General features: G+C 44.3%; 1 protein-coding gene across 1 annotated transcript in view; it reads right to left on the bottom strand.

The window, feature by feature from the left end:
• Positions 1–15,876, bottom strand: part of LOC138526129 (amine oxidase [flavin-containing]-like) — a 569,128-nt gene that overhangs the window by 118,670 nt on the left and 434,582 nt on the right. The window lies entirely within an intron of this gene.

Genomic DNA, 15,876 nt, shown 5'->3' with positions numbered 1-15,876 from the left:
GGATATTTTTTCCGCATAGGATGGGTACTCCTTTTGATATTCACGAGGATTTGAAAACATTGTATGCTATTACCACACGGCTTTTCTTTAACTTTTATGTGTCATTTTATGTTAATAGTTTTAGTGAATTTGTAGATGCTTGAAGGTACATTTCATGCTGAGATTGGAGTGACTTTGCTGGGTGATTTGATATATGTGAACACATTTTCTTAGGTCCTATTGAGGAATATTATGAACTATCTTGGCCTGGATTAATTCATAGCGTGCGCTGGACCACTTATCAAGAATTGCACAGGTCTAGAGACTGCCCTATTTGTTAACCAAAACATTGTTCCTCAGGGAAGGCACTGCATCCAGGAACAAACAGCACACTCTGACACAGTGGAGGGTGACCCCCACACACTGTCAGGGTGTGAACATCATTTAAAAATAAATAACAAAAATGTGTTACATCCACGTCGATGTAAAGGTTTTGTAAGACAATTAAAGTCCATCCATGCTGAGGGGCCAATGGAACCAACTCAGACCCCTCAAAATGGGTGCCATGTTGTAAGCAATGACTGCTGCCCCTCATATGAAGTGCGTTTCCCAAGGACCTATTTGCCTGTGTACAGGCTTCATTGATAATAACATGAAAATGGTTGGAAGAACCCTTTTTTCGATGCAAGCCATGAACAACAGTGGGCACACACAAGGGCCAATGCTAGAGAGGGACCATGTGCCATTGGTGAAGGAACCACACCTTGTCCGGCCAAAGGCTGGTGCAAGATGTTGATTTCCACTGATACACAGGGACACAGTTGGTTTAGAATTCAACATCTTTTGAAAATCAACCCTGGCTAGAAGTAAATTGGCTCTGTGGTAAAATGTCCTAAACAATATCAGGCACAATACAGAATCATTGATATGGTCATGTGAGGTTCTCAGCAGCGCAGATTGGAAGCAGTCTGATGGTGGCAGGCAAAATGGAATCTGTAAGGTCATGCACTGCTGCAGAACATTGGGGAGGCACAAGAAGACCAACGATTCAAACCTGCAGCTGCAGTGACCACAGACAGATATAGATCCAGTGGGAAGCAGCAAGGAAAACACAAGCACAACAACTGTATGTATGGAGGACAATGCACCAGTGAGAGGTACTGAGAGCGAGGGCTCGGGAGGAATGGCAGATTCTGGGAAAATGTGGAGCTGCCAGAGAGATCCAGGACTGAGTGCATGTGTGATGTGTACAAGAGAAGGATAACACGCAGTGGGCAGACCCAAGAGTGAAGAAAGGTTGGCAGACAGCGACCACTAGAGACAGACCAGGGGACAAAGTCAGAGGTAAAACCAAGGTGGGCAACAAAAACAACAGAAAACTCCAGAGGAGGGGACACACCAGCAATCCAATCAAGAGAATACTTTGAGAAGCACCAACTGCTGGAACTTCGAGGCACATTTCCTAACACTCATTGTTAAGATGGATTTCTAGAATATGGACTGGTGGAAAGATTTTGGGAGGCCCCCCTAGTTATGGTGAACAGGGAGCTCTGAGAGTTCAGCCAAAACCCAGTCAAGGTAGCAATGGAGATCAGTCAAGGCTTAGTCTCAGGAGAGTGTGGGTGGTGTCAGGGACCCTCAGTGAGCCCACACAGAATTCCACACAGTAATTCACTTCAGATAGTCAGTTATAAAATTACTGTTTTTTATTTAGGGCCTTTGGAATTAGCAGGAAGTAATAGCACACAATACTCTACAATACAAATATATACAATCCCACTGGATTCTATAAATAGTCATGAGCACATAACTTAGCAAGCAAAGCAGGTAAGCACTGTAGATGAAATACAATTATGGGAATCAGTCACACGTTCAATATCCCAACTTTAGAAGTCCAAACCCTATAATGAAAGGGGAATTGTGCCTAAAGGTCACAGGTAAGAGTTATTTTTATAAAAAAATAATGAGCTTGCAATGGTGATTAATTTCAAACTATTTAAAAGTTCTACAACCATTTACCAAAGGAAAGGTATGCGGTCCGCTTTGTTCCAGAGCCAAGGCTAACCCTGGCGTCAGGATACACGACCAAGGTTCGACGACCAAAGGTGAGTGGAATTGGAAATAGGAGGCAAATGACTTCTTCACAATGTTATCTTATAGAGGACAAGCATACATTTTCCCATATGCTATTGTGATCATCTGGGCGTCACTGGGGGCTTGATCTTCTGCTCTTTGTTCTGGTGAGAGGTGCCCAGGAGTTACGGGTTCAAGGATTCTTCCGGTCGGATGGTAATGCAAGATGCAACTCCTGTCAGTGAAGAAACATAGACTCCAATGATGCAGGCCTCCTTAGGTAACTTCACTGGATGGAGGAAGGTGAGTTCTAGTGACAATCACCATTTGCAGGCGACGACAGGCATCCTTACAGTTGCAATCATAGCAGCTGGTCTAGGACAGGTTTCCTTGAAGAAAGGAAGCTGGAATTCGGGGAGAAGGCGACTTGTGGCACAAGCTGGTGACCGCAACAATTCTAAATTTGACTGCGGAATGGTGGCGGTTCTGGCGAGGTAGCTGGTCAGTCCAACGGGTAGTCTGGGGACACTTCCGAATCTCTGACTGGCTGGATCCCCGAGAAGGCATTGAGAGTAGTTTCTCCCACTAGACCACTGATCAAGGACGTTGGAGATCAGGCAGAGGAGCAGGGATTCACCAGGCCAGACACTGGAAATAATGCTGGGCCACTTCAGGAGTGGTCTTTGGATCTTCAGCAGTCTGCTCTTCTTCAAGGGATTATTGGCTCCAGCGTAGATCTGAAGAATAGCTGCAGAGGTCCTCCTTTTATCCATAATTCAAGCTGGAAGCAAGTCCAATCCACCAATGGTAAGGATCTGAACCATTCAAACAGACAGTAGTTGTCCAAACAGGGACAACCACTGGTTTCACATCCTCCCCAGAAGCAGACTTTCTAGCACCAAAGTTGTGGACTGGGCCTAGACAGTCCCTTTCCTGGTCCACACACACACACACAAAGGCTCGCTATCCTGTGAAAGCAGCAGGTTTCCTGGGCAAATCCATGATGTTATAAGGACTTTCTTGACCCGAGAGCGCAGGAAGAAAGCCAATCTAGAACATGGCCAAAGACCAAGTGAAAATCCTGTTGCACAGCCATTTTAGGACACTAACCATGTTTAGTAGCCATACATTGCAAACATGAATGTGCACACTAAAAATAATGCAAATATGGTAAACATGTAACTGCTGCCACCAGCTTGTCTTTAGGCACATATAAAAATAACCCAACACCCTCTGTGTAAAAAGCTAGGACAATACACAACTATCCCCTTTGCACTGCATTGTAAGATGCTGTGTGCAATGTTAAAATCAGTTTCCCCATAACATGCAAGCAAAAGGGAAGTGAAGCTGATGGCTTTACATCCATAAACAAAAGTTAGGTTGGGATCAAAACAGAGCAAAACGAATGGCGTTCAATAGGAAACTACAGAGGGAAAGTTGCAAAAAGAAAGTCTTTCCAAACACTAATTGAGATATGGTTTGAATATTGGAAAACTGAATCTTGGAATTTGAAGGCAAACGTCCTGCCATCCACTGAGAAGGCAACTAAAATGAAGAGTACTGAACTCTGGAATGCGAATGTACATTTCGTAGTGCTGACCAGAAAAATAATTAAACTGAAAGGAGCTCAAGCCTGAACCCATACAGGCACGGCTACCGCCATGGTCGTAATGAGGCCCAATTGTCCTAATTGTATATGATGATTATGTTTAGCATAATACATAAATCTAAACCAGCACATCCTAGAAAAGTATAACATATGAATGCCACAATCTAAATATACCAAAAGCCTATGACATTGTAACAGTCTAAATGTCTTTAGACAAGACAAACATAACACAAGAGGTAAGATCAGGGGAAACAGAGAATGTGCAATACTTGACGCCAGGGTAAACATTTTCTTTTAGATTTATCTTTACTATAAATGAAGAAACACCACCCATAGCACAGAATAAGCACATAATATAAGATATTGAAAGTAACTATAACCAATTATGCAAACACAAATTGAGTGTGGAGGCTGGGAACACCCTATCGAGTGGAAAAGCGGGCCCCCCAACATTCTGATCCCATTCAATCTTCTCTGAGTAAGCAACAGTTACCAAACAATCTCATAGCATGTTAGTGCAAACAATCGGACTTGAGAAACTTTGTGTGATAGAACGTTGCTGATCCTGGGTTTGGTTTGACGTATCCATCTCTTACATCTTGCATGATCTTATAACATTTTGGAGATCTGCAGAGTCATCAAATGAAGATGTTTTGTCTTTGATAGTAACCTTAATGCACAGAGATGTACCAAACCAAATCTGACAGTCACTTGTTTGAAAACAGGAAGATATGAAAGCAGTCCTTTCCTTTATTGTGCAGTTGCCCTTGGATACATCCTGTGATGTGAACACTCTGTGCCCACTTCATATTACCTGGTTCAATTCCTTTGCTTTCTTAATGATCAGCTGAATCTGAGTGTACTCTAGGAGTAAAATAATCAGTGTTCGAGGGCCTGAGTTCTTATTGGGATGTGCATTTTTAAGCCAATTGTATGTACCCTTTGAATATAAGTTAGTGCAATAGTGTAGTTCAAGCATAATAGGGAGCATCTTATTTAAAAATAGAGCCACATCTTCTCCTTCAACTCCCACCGGAAGACCAAATTAGCATAGGTTATTTCTGCGATTTCTATTTTCTAAATACTCCTTTTGCTTTTGGAGAGTCAGTACAGATTTCTCCAAGCATACAAAATGGTGAGCAATATCTTCCCTCTGACAAACTCTTCTTTCTACTTCTTTTATTCTTGCTTCAAGGTCAGACCATATGTTGTCCAGTTGTTGAAGTTTATCATTTGTAACTACTATAAAAGGCTTAAGTGCTCTTATTTCTGATAAAATGGCTTCCCTGTTAACCTCCAATAACATTTGAATGGGAGGAGGAGAATCACTTTTTGGCCTCTTAAAATTAGAAACCACCAAAGTAGAGGGATCCTTATTCCAAGAGCATTTAGTCCCAAGTAGAAGAGTAATACCCGTTTAGACTATGTATTCAAAAATCATTAGGACATCGTAATCAAAGTAGCCACATATGATTCTTTTTTTTATCTACACAGCAAGGACAAATTAAGAGAGTCAGCATGTCGTTCATAACACATGCATTAGTGTTAGTCACAGAAACATGGCATATAGCCGTGTTTTGGTTCTGACGAAAGCTAAGAACTACCATCCTGCAGAAGCAAGTCGACATTTACTTTCCTGAGTATTCTGAGTCATTAGACACCAGATGAGTAAATGTTATTTTATTCATGTTTTTAAATGATAGGTTCCTCTTGGTTATTTCTCCATTTTCTATTAATATCTCTCTTTTTTAAAGGTCTTTTTAGATCCATGTTCAATTTTGGATGTGGCTTATTTTGTAATACTTTGTTACTTTGTTTCATTTTGTCTGTGAATTTTTCAATTTGATTTGCTTTGTTGCCCCTTCCCCCTGGCATCTCCTAGAGCTCCCTCAGAATTTATACGGACCCGTCCCATGGATATTCCGCTTAAAGCTGCTGCAATAGTTTTGTGCAGCATGGTGGCTCCACTCACATTTCCCTGCCAAGGTGGGAAAAGTGAAGACATGAATAATCAAATCATTATTAACTCAGTGTGACCTGATACATTCTAGATTTAAACAGTTGGGCTATGTATTCTAGAGCAATGTCAGATATGGATGCCAATCTAGGCTGAATCACCTTTTTGGGTCCTTACTATTTGTCCATACATATTCTCCACATTAGCTTTTAGAAAGGTAACAATGAGTTTCCTAATGTCAATTCTGGCGCAGTTTGGTAAATATAAAGCTGCTCCCACTTCATAATCTTTAATAAAAAACTATTTCATTTACCATCTGATGTTTGTTGATTCTCTATGAGAAAAATGTGCTGATCAAGCAAAGTTTGATGAATCTTGTTAGCACCGAGTCTTGTTCTCATAATAAGAATTTCCAAAAATATATCAGAAGTGGGTGTGACTCCTTAATTTTAGGGTTTCATCTTAAAAGGAATATGCATTTAGCACTCTTTATTTCTTGATTAAATTAAATGTGAATTGTTGACAAATTTCAGATTTCATTTTCTGGGATGCTAGATTTGGTTACTTATCACAATTCTCTAAATATTGTATCTCGTTATTCGCAGAAACTTGATTTTAGGTTCCAATGTATCCATGCCATAGAAAATATCTTTAGTAGAATCTTCCATGTTGCTTTGACATTCCTCCAATTCCCATTTTTTGATTCAGGTATGCAATGTGTTGATGATACATGTCGTATTTCTTTGAATAACTTGTGTCACCAAGATGAGTAAGATCCAAATGTACCGACACAGAGGTTTATGAATATAGTGGTTTATTGGGGGATATTTACAGGTTTGAGCCAAGCAAAGCCATGCGTATGGGCTTGTTGCCAGGCCCCCACATTGGGAGGGACCCCAATTGGCTTCCTGATTCAAAGAAGCCATTGTGCATTTGATATATAAACAGCACATGTCACTATATGTTGTCCAGGTCCAATATGATTAATTAATCCTGTAATGTGTACTGTGTTTATTGTAGTGCATATAGTGTGCGTGTTCCCTATAGCACAACCTGCACAGCATTTTCACCTCTCTTTGGGCATATGTTGATCGCATGCAATACCAGAAGTAGAAATGTACTAATTTGAGTGCCAACATGATTATGTAGGGGTGTGTTAAGCTCGTTAGAGAGGTCGGAGTTCATATGCAAGATCAAAGTTTCAAATCCTGGCAAGGCCAACATAGCCTTTCCTTGATCTTTGCAGTTATAGAGCTTGTCCCTCCAAAAGAGGGTTGTTAAAAGTGTGCCCCCATAATGAATAGCTTATTGTTTTAGACGGGAGAGGTGATTAGGTGGTCACATTCTTGACAGTGCAACCAAGTGGTTGAGGCTTGTATCCTGGCTTTGTCACAAGGCAATGCTGCGATCTCGACAAGCTCACCTTATCTCACTGTCAATACTTCACTGTCTGAAGTGACAGGCATTGCCTTCTCATATGCTGGTAGCATTGCTTACCACATTGCCTGCTTTTTCTTTTTATGTCAGTGGTTTGAGTGGATGGAGGTCACAGACATGGGGAGAGGACAACATTTCTGAATCCTCTTGCAGGCTTATTTTCAGGCCTGTTTATTTGACACCAAAAACTTGTTTGCTATTTTCTGTAGTTTCAAATATTCACCTGACCAATGTGTAAGTCTGTGGGAAACAATGACTATGAGCAGGCATGGCACCCGTTTCGGTGCCATGAGGACCCACTGTTGGGTGAAAGTGTGCACTACAAACACACGTTACTTTAGGTTACCTTATCACACAGTTTCTTTTGTACGTGCATTTAAATCATGAAAATACAGTACAAAAACCCAAATGAGACTTTAAGGTTCATATTAGGTAGTCTAATGTTAGACTTCCATTTATCATGGAGAAATACAGTTACAATTATTATTCTTTTGCAGAATTTATTTCTAGAAGGACTTATGATAAACCAACATGATGATATTTTTAAAATGTTATTGGTGTACTTTTCAAGTAAGGTCTTCAAACAGTATTATTTGAGTTCATGAAAGTCAGATATTCACAAATATGTTCACCTTGCTGTATGACAAGACCTGGGAAACAGTGTGGCCAAATGCCAACATTTCAGACTGGGCTTGCTCTATTCCCAGCTTCTCCACCTAACCAAAGTGTGTGTTCCAGGTTGACTCAGTAATCACAAATGCATAACCTGTCCCAATTACTGGTCCATAAGAATGGTTTTGTTCTTAGGCAATTGTGAGGTGTCAGAAATGTGAGGCATACGTTTTTCAAAACATGCCAATTTATTACATTTGAAAGGTTGGATAGACCCGTCACTACACTATCCCTACCGTAACAAGATTTTCTGTGCCTAAAATAAACTAAAGGAAACACTCTAACAACAAAGTTTCAGTCACTCACACATATACAACAAATCAACTAGGAAATACATGGCAGTTTAACAACAACACAAAGAACATTATAATCCACACCACAATAGCTGCTTCTTCTGATAGCCTGGGAGAACTTTCCCTCCCCAGATCCAAGCAGGCTTTTCTTTAACTGTTCAAAAAGGATAAGGACACCTTGGGCCTCATTGCGACGAGGGCGGTAAGGGGTTAACGGCGCTGGTAAAGGTGCCCGAGCCATTAACCCCTCACTGCCCCATTACGAGGTCCGCTCCCGGGACAAGCTCAGGACGCCTGGTTTTACCAGACGTCCTTAGCGGGTCCCGCGAGCGGCCCAGCATGCTAACAACGGGCTCGTCATTAACGGGCCCGTTGTTAGCATGCTCCCCATTCCCATTGAGCCCTATGGGGGCTCAAATGGGAATGGGGATGGACTGGGTCCAGGTTCTCTGAATGGGGAAATACCGGATCCTCCAAGGTCGGAATGGCCCGGATTATCCCCATTCAGGGAACCCAGACCCGGGTTTGGGGGTAGCCATGCCCTTCTTAAGGGCATGGCTACCTCCAAACTCGTAATGAGGCCCCTTGTATCATAACAGAAAGCTCAATCCAACTTGACAACCCAAAGTTCCAACTTGGATTCCAAAGATGATTCACAAATGTTCAACAAAGCTTTTCTCTTTCCACTTGTAGCCAAGATCTTGAAACAGCTTTTTGTCACCAGCAATGTCCAGTTGAATAAAGATCTTGAAACAGTTTCTTATCATCAACAAAGAATATTTCAGAACTTAATTAGTTTTCAAAACAAATGTCTTTATCAGGATATGTTGGCACCACTTTAGTTTCAGTACTACTCCACCAAAACACTTCAATGATTAACTACAAGTTTTACCCCACCACAGTACTCCATGAACTTCCACCTGGTTTACGCTCATGCAAGGCTTATTGCTACTAAAACTTTCTACTCCAGTGGCTCTTGTCCACACAGAACCAATGGCCACAAAGCTCTTGGTCTGGTATACTGTCCTGTCAACCAAGACAAACTACTGCAGTTCTCTTTTTGGGTATACTTCCCTGCTCAAACCAAACCAATTGGTACAAAGTTCTATGACCTGGTTTACTCCCTTGCCAGGTCAAATTACCAGTTCTAAGTACTTCTGTGGTAATGTTCAACTTCAAAGGTTTTAACAATTTCTTCTGCTTCACACAACTAGATATGAGAATGTCTTCAAGGACAACAAGAATCACACTCGTGCTATTTACTACACCTAAGTTTTTACCCCACGCAAGACAGGCAATGCATCCTTTCTCCTGAACCTCTTTTATCAGAACTTGTATCCACCTTTCTATTATTAACCAAATGCTGAGAATAACCCTTTCTCTCCTTCACACTTCTTTAGCTTTGGCAATGTGGGTTCGATACATTCTCTACATCTGGGTAATATTCTTCACACACATTCTTAGGCTCAGATATTTCCCTTTGGCTTAGGCAACCATCATTGCTTATCACTTGCCTGCAAGTTCACTTCTGGAGGTATTGCCCCTTTATGTGGTTGGATTTTAAAATAACCCACTATGCAACAGTCACCTTCTTCAGATGGAATCTTGGCAGTCTCTTTATGCCAACTACTTTGGTTTTTGTCAGCTTGGTATGCGTCACAATCATCAACTTGTTTTATAACAGTTCGGTATTCAAAAGGAAAACTGGACTCAAGCAACAGGCAGTCACGGAGCGCTCTGGTGTCACAATAGAATAGTGAACTCACTGGGTTTTGGCGTGCATGTACATTTGCCCTGCTGCTTCCAGCCCTTCTGGTTCAGTTCTCCTACGTGATCTGGCCATCTCTCCTGCACGGCTTGCTGCATCCTGTGCTGGCTGCTTTCAGAGCCCCTGTGTCTTCCCCAGTGATCCGGAGCTCGTCTGCCACTGCTGACAACTTCACAGTGGGTAGAGTCACTACTCTGAGCGCTTTCCGCTGCGTGACCTCTGCAACAGCCCTCAAGCCTTCCCCAGGGCTCCGGTGCTCGCCTGCCACAGCTGCGTGTTTTACAGTGGGGAAAGTTGCACAAAGGTATGCTTTCCACTGTGTGCCCTCTGCAGCTGAAATCTCGAGCAGATACAACCCTCTCAGGAGCGGCATCTCACCATTTTGTCCTGGCATTCTGGCTTTTCCGCGATTTCTTCCTCAACTGCTTCTTGGAGGCTTCAAAGCTCCTCCAAACACTACTACCACTGTACTCCTGTTGCTGCTGCTGCTTTGGCTGCCTCGCCTTCCACCAGCTTGGTCTCATGGCCTGCACTTGAGGGGGCTTTTTATGCCTCCTAGCCACCCTCAGAAATGGGTCATCAACCTTAATGAACTGCATTGCACAACCTTGTGCTCTGCAGCCCTCTTCTTCATCTCAATACTCTGGGAATTCTGGGATTTGAAGTTCCTAACAAAAAAGTTTGTTTCATCAACAGCTTCTATTTTACAATTGGTTATTAGGAGACTTGGGTCTTGGGAGAAATTACATAAGGCGGTCTCCCACTGCTCCTGACCTGTTGCCTCTCTGATGTGATCCTCCCGGCTAATACCTCCCCCCGAGTCAGGATCAGAAAGTGTCTGCCTTTCCCTGGCCACATGAGAAGGTTTCCAGGCCAGGATTCCTGGGTGAATAACTGCCGATTCATCACACTATGGTCTATAAAAGAGCCTGACTCAAGATTTAATGGTGAATAGTGTTGTTTTATATATGATAATAGTGACCATTGGTGTACTGCACACCACATATCCATTTGTTTTTTGACTCAATCATGACAAAACCACTTGAAAACCAAGCAGATCTTCTAATCTCAGTCTATGCTTGGATATGTGCACCTTCCTGGTAATTGTTCATATCTGTCCTCTATGTGTGCTATGGAAAGAGTGCCTTTCTTGTTGCCTTCAATGTGTCGCCTGTATTCAAACTTGACCAGAACAGGACTGCGAGACTCATCCTTGATGTCAAGCCCAGCGACCGCATCTCTCTAGCTCTGAATTCCCTCCACTGGCTCCCGGTGGCCGCAAGGATCAAGTTCAAGACCCTCTGCATCATCCACAAAGCTTTCTAGGGCCGTAGTCCTCACTATATCCAACACTCTCTTCCTAAATACCTTCTTTCTAGAGCCCTCCGCTCAGCGACCTCAAACTGTCTGAGGGTCAGACCCTTCTCCAAACAGAGAGTGGGGGGTAGATCTCTCTCCTCTGCAGGTGCCTCCCTCTGGAATGGCCTCCCTGTCCCTCTCAGAATTGAGCCGGATCACCTGAAGTTCCGGAAGCTGTTCAAGACCTCCCTCTTCTCCTCGTCCTTCTCCCTCCCTCTCCCCTGCTAATCTACCTGTATGCTCATCCTGACTGATGCTGTGGTTGCCCTCAGAGTCACACAGGGTACCATGCCCCACCCCGTGACCAGACACCCTGCACTGCCTCCTGGCCTACCCAGCACTTCCGGTCTGGGACTGCACCTGTGTAGTCCTCTGCCGTCCTCGCATTTACTCAGAGCCCTGCTGCCCTGACTCCGCTTGCCCTCATACCCTTTCCCTGCACTTCTCCCCACACCCTCTCCCCTGCACTTCTCGCTTCACTTGCATGATCTGAATGTCACAAACCCTAGTAAAATCATTTGTCTTTTCATCCCTCTGTCTCCCCTCGTTGTCTTGTGGTATACAGAAACACTTGTGGAAGGGTGCGTTATCAATACCAAATCATATCATATCATATCATACTGTCTGTCAGGCTGCTAATCATTGGGTTTGTATACCTTTTTAATATGGTTACTGATCTGTATACCACCCATATATAGCTCAATCAGCATTAATATTCTTAAAATGCATTGCGCACATGTTGGAACACAAGTTCCCTCATCGTGGACTGCTCTTGTAGCTCTTGAAATGTCATTTGTTTGTTATTCTGATTCTAGCCAAAAGGAAGAGGGTACCAGTACTTCAAGGGAGTTTCCATGCTTGTTTTAATCACTTTCAGCGCAGTACATTAAGCTGCGGGTTGTGATTGAGTCATGGGGGGCTGGTTGTGACCTTGGATCCTTTAATTTCCTTGATTTGGGTGGAGCTTCAAATTGGTCTCTGTCCCAGGCCCCAAAATGCCTTAAGATGTCCCTGAGGCCAAAATAAAACACAGGCAATGTAAAACCTCAATATCAAAACAATGAATTTTCCTTCAGATCCACAATCCGAGGCTTATTTTGCAAATGATAGTCCTCATTCCCCTCCTGAGGATGTTGGTCACTTCACAGTCACTCACAGTTTTGGGGGTGTTAAGTGCCCCCTTCCATTTCTATCTTATCTTCTGTCTTTGTATGTTCTGGGTCTCTTTTTCTCATCCACGGTCGACGAGGGGGACTTTTCTGTGGGTCACTAGGGCCCATGTGTGCCTCAAGCTATGTCCACTCTCCAGTATATGGTAGGTCAGCAAGTCCTCAGGGTTTCCACTATGTGGCTGGAAGACTAACGTTGTCTACAAGTCTGGTTTCATGATTTTCGTCCCGTCCCTGGCCACAAGCTCTATCCTCCCTCTCCTCTGTGCAGGGTCTTAATAGTCTTATACATTAGGGGACCACTTTGCTCCTCTTGTGCCTCCTTGATACTTTGCCACATGCTAGTACCCCCACTCCTTCCAGGATCACGCTGTTTAGGTTCTGGGATGGGCTGTTCCTTCTCTGCTTCCCTCTGCTCTTCTGCTTCCCTCTGACTCAGTTCTTTCTTGACTTTACCTCACACGATCTCTTTCTCTACTCCACTTGGCTCCTGCATATTACCTGCAAACCTTCTTTGATGCTCCCTTTCTACCTCTCCAATGTTTCATATGAAAGCTCCTCTTAGAGTCTCCTTCTTCTTTCCATGCTGAAGTTCCTCCAAACGTCCTGAAACATGGTTGCTCCTCCTTACCATTTCCTTCTCCCTCCAGCCACCTCATTCCAGGTCCTGTTCACCCCTTCTCTCAGACTCTTTCCACTTCTTCTAAGCTCTTCCTACAGCCTTCATTGTAATGCTTCTCCTCCTTCCTCTCCCCTTCTACCTCCAGCCACCTGTCCTCACTCCTTGCATCTTCTCTCTGCCTCCTGTCCCCATCTCCAAGAGCCTCCATAACTTACTCGCCAACTCCTTCCAACCAATACAAGCCAAGCTACCAGCCATTCTTATATTAGTCTGGCCTCTTCCTTCAAGCTATTCTACCCAAGAGCAGACAGAGCTGTGCAGGATCATTATGGAAGGTACAAGGTTGGAGTGGCGGGTCCTGCTTAAAGGGTCCACCTGGGGATAATACGTTCCTGCAGCGGTTCATGGAGGGCTGAGATGATTGTAGGTTTACCAGCCATCTTGAAAGCCATGCTCTGTATGATGCAGAGTGGACCCCCTCATTCAGTCTCTTTTGCATCAAGATTGAATGCTCCCACTCCACACCTGAGCCCATTGAAACACCACTGCCATTATGCTCTGATCTTGTAAGACTTACCTATGCTCTCCTTACCCCAGCCGTTTCCATACAGGAATACAAAGTGACATTCTGTTAAGGTATTGAAAGCTTTAAGGAACTGAGCATTCCTTAAAGGGTTCGGAGGATTAGAGCTATGGCCCAAGTGTGAGTCATCAGCCACAGACCTGGAGTGTGGCACATGGGACAGGGGATCCCTTGTGTACCTACACCTGGCCCGGCATCAAGTTGCAGTCGGCACCCGACACCCGTGACCACACAATCCACACCCCTCTGAAACATGCAGGAGACTTCATCACCCTTGCTAGATATTTTCTTTTATATTTGTCTATCTTTCTGCAACTAACATCCTCAGCATTTGCATCAGGGTTGTGAGAACAGCTGTTGAGAACTTGTTGGCCTTTCCTGATGTTCTCATTTTAGAAGCCATCTAGATAGTTGTGTTTTTCTTTATTGAAATGTGTCCCCTATTATTGATGCAGGGTCTTCTCCCCAATGAGATCTGACTCACATCTTTACTCTAATTTGTATTGTTCATCTTTGGTTGTTTTGGCTTTTTTTTTTTTCCCAAACTTGTTTTTATTGTTTTCAACATAACAAGTCATGCAGAAGTTAAGATTATTACATGTATGCCAGCTTGTTAGAACATATAATTAGGAGAACAATACTTTGCGTGCTTTGGTCTTAGCTAGTCTTGCGTTCTCTTCAATAATAAAAAATAATAAAAGTAATAACTACAACAGGGTGGGGGGGAAAGAGGAGGAGCAAGAGACAAGGAGCAGTTTTCACAAGGAGCTGTTTTCACATAAGAACAGATTACTGTCTATTTCGACAAGGAGACTAGTTCAAGGGTTCGAGGTGGCACTTTCACTAGATTACGTCAGGGTACTTTTAGCACCGGATCTTCCAAGTCAGGGGAAATCGATTGATCATTCGTGGCACTTCAGAGGACTGGAGGAACTCAGCTGCCTGTCCGGCTTGGGGCTGTGCTTTCTTTTTCAGTCTTGGGTTTCCATCCAGCGTAAGTTAGGTGGCTGCCTTGCCACCCCAGGGAATTGCTGCCCATAGTCCAGAAAGGGCGCCCATGTGCGTTCAAATTTGGGTTTACTGCCTGACCTGATGGCTGTGACTTTCTCCGCTGCGACGATTTCCCAGCATTTAGACCACCACATCTGTGTGGACGGACCCTCCGGGTTTTTCCAGAGTCTGGCGATGGTAATTTTGGCGGCTGTCAGGAGATGGGAGCATACGTCCGCCAGATTGCCGGTTAGAGGGAATTGACCTTCTCCTGTCGACACCAGTAGCACAATCCCTGGATCCCAGGGGATGTTGAGTCCGGTGATTGTCTTAATTTGTTCCAGGATGTTTTTCCAAAATAGGGTGGCTTTGGGGCATGACCAGAAGAGGTGGAATAGGGTTCCGCGGTCCGGGCATCCCCTCCAGCATTGCGCTGGGATAGCCGGGTTACATTTGTTAAGGATTGACGGGGTTCTGTACCACCTGTAGCAAACTTTAAACGCATTTTCTTTGTTCGTCACACATTTTGAGCTTTTCAGTGCGCGGGACCAGATGTGTTGCCATTCCTCCAGTTCAATTGGTCTCCCGATGTCCTCTTCCCATTTCACCATATATGGCTCTTTTTTTGTGGGATCTGTTCTATCTAGTATTTTGTACAGGGCGGATATTTTCCCCTTAGGGGGGGTTGTCGAGAGGGTGTGTTCCAATGCCGTTAGCTCCCTGCTGCCTAGTTTCCTACCCTGAGGGTGCGATAGCCAGTGCCTCAGCTGGGAGTAGCGGAACCTTTCTGTTTCCTGGATCTTGAACTTTGCTTTGCACTCTTCGAAGCTCAAAGGGAGGCCGTTTTCGAAGAAATCGGAGATAGTTTCTAAGCCGCCGGCTCGCCACTCCGTGAACTGATTTGGTGTAATTCCGGGGGAGAAGTCGGGATTGTTCCAAATTGGCATGAGTGGACCCATTGTGCTACTGCATTTCCACCGGCGTGCAGCCGCTTTCCAGCTGGCGACTGTGTTTCTTGTTGCTGGTAGGGGGCCCAGGTCCCGGGCCCCTTTGGGCTCCCTGGAGTGGGGCAAGGATTCTAGTGGGGTCTGGCACCAATCTTCCTCCAGGTTTAGCCACTGGGGTCGGTTGGTTGGAAGCTTCCAGGCAAAGGCCGGGGCTAGTTGGGCCGCGAGGCAGTACCTTGACACGTCTGGGACCCCTAGGCCGCCCAGGGCGGTACTTCGGAGCATGATGCGTTTTGGGATACGGGATTTCTTTCCTTCCCAGACTAGATTCAGCACCTCTCCTTGCAGTTTTTGCAGGGCCTTTTCCCGGATCGACACCGGCAGGGCTTGGGAGTAGTATAGCAGCCGTGGCATGAGG

This window comes from Ambystoma mexicanum, chromosome 7p, assembly GCF_040938575.1.
Source record: "Ambystoma mexicanum isolate Mex_15411 chromosome 7p, UKY_AmexF1_1, whole genome shotgun sequence".
Taxonomy (NCBI): domain Eukaryota; kingdom Metazoa; phylum Chordata; class Amphibia; order Caudata; family Ambystomatidae; genus Ambystoma; species Ambystoma mexicanum.
Note: the sequence above shows the minus strand (reverse complement) of the source record. Positions and strands in the feature narration are given on the sequence as shown.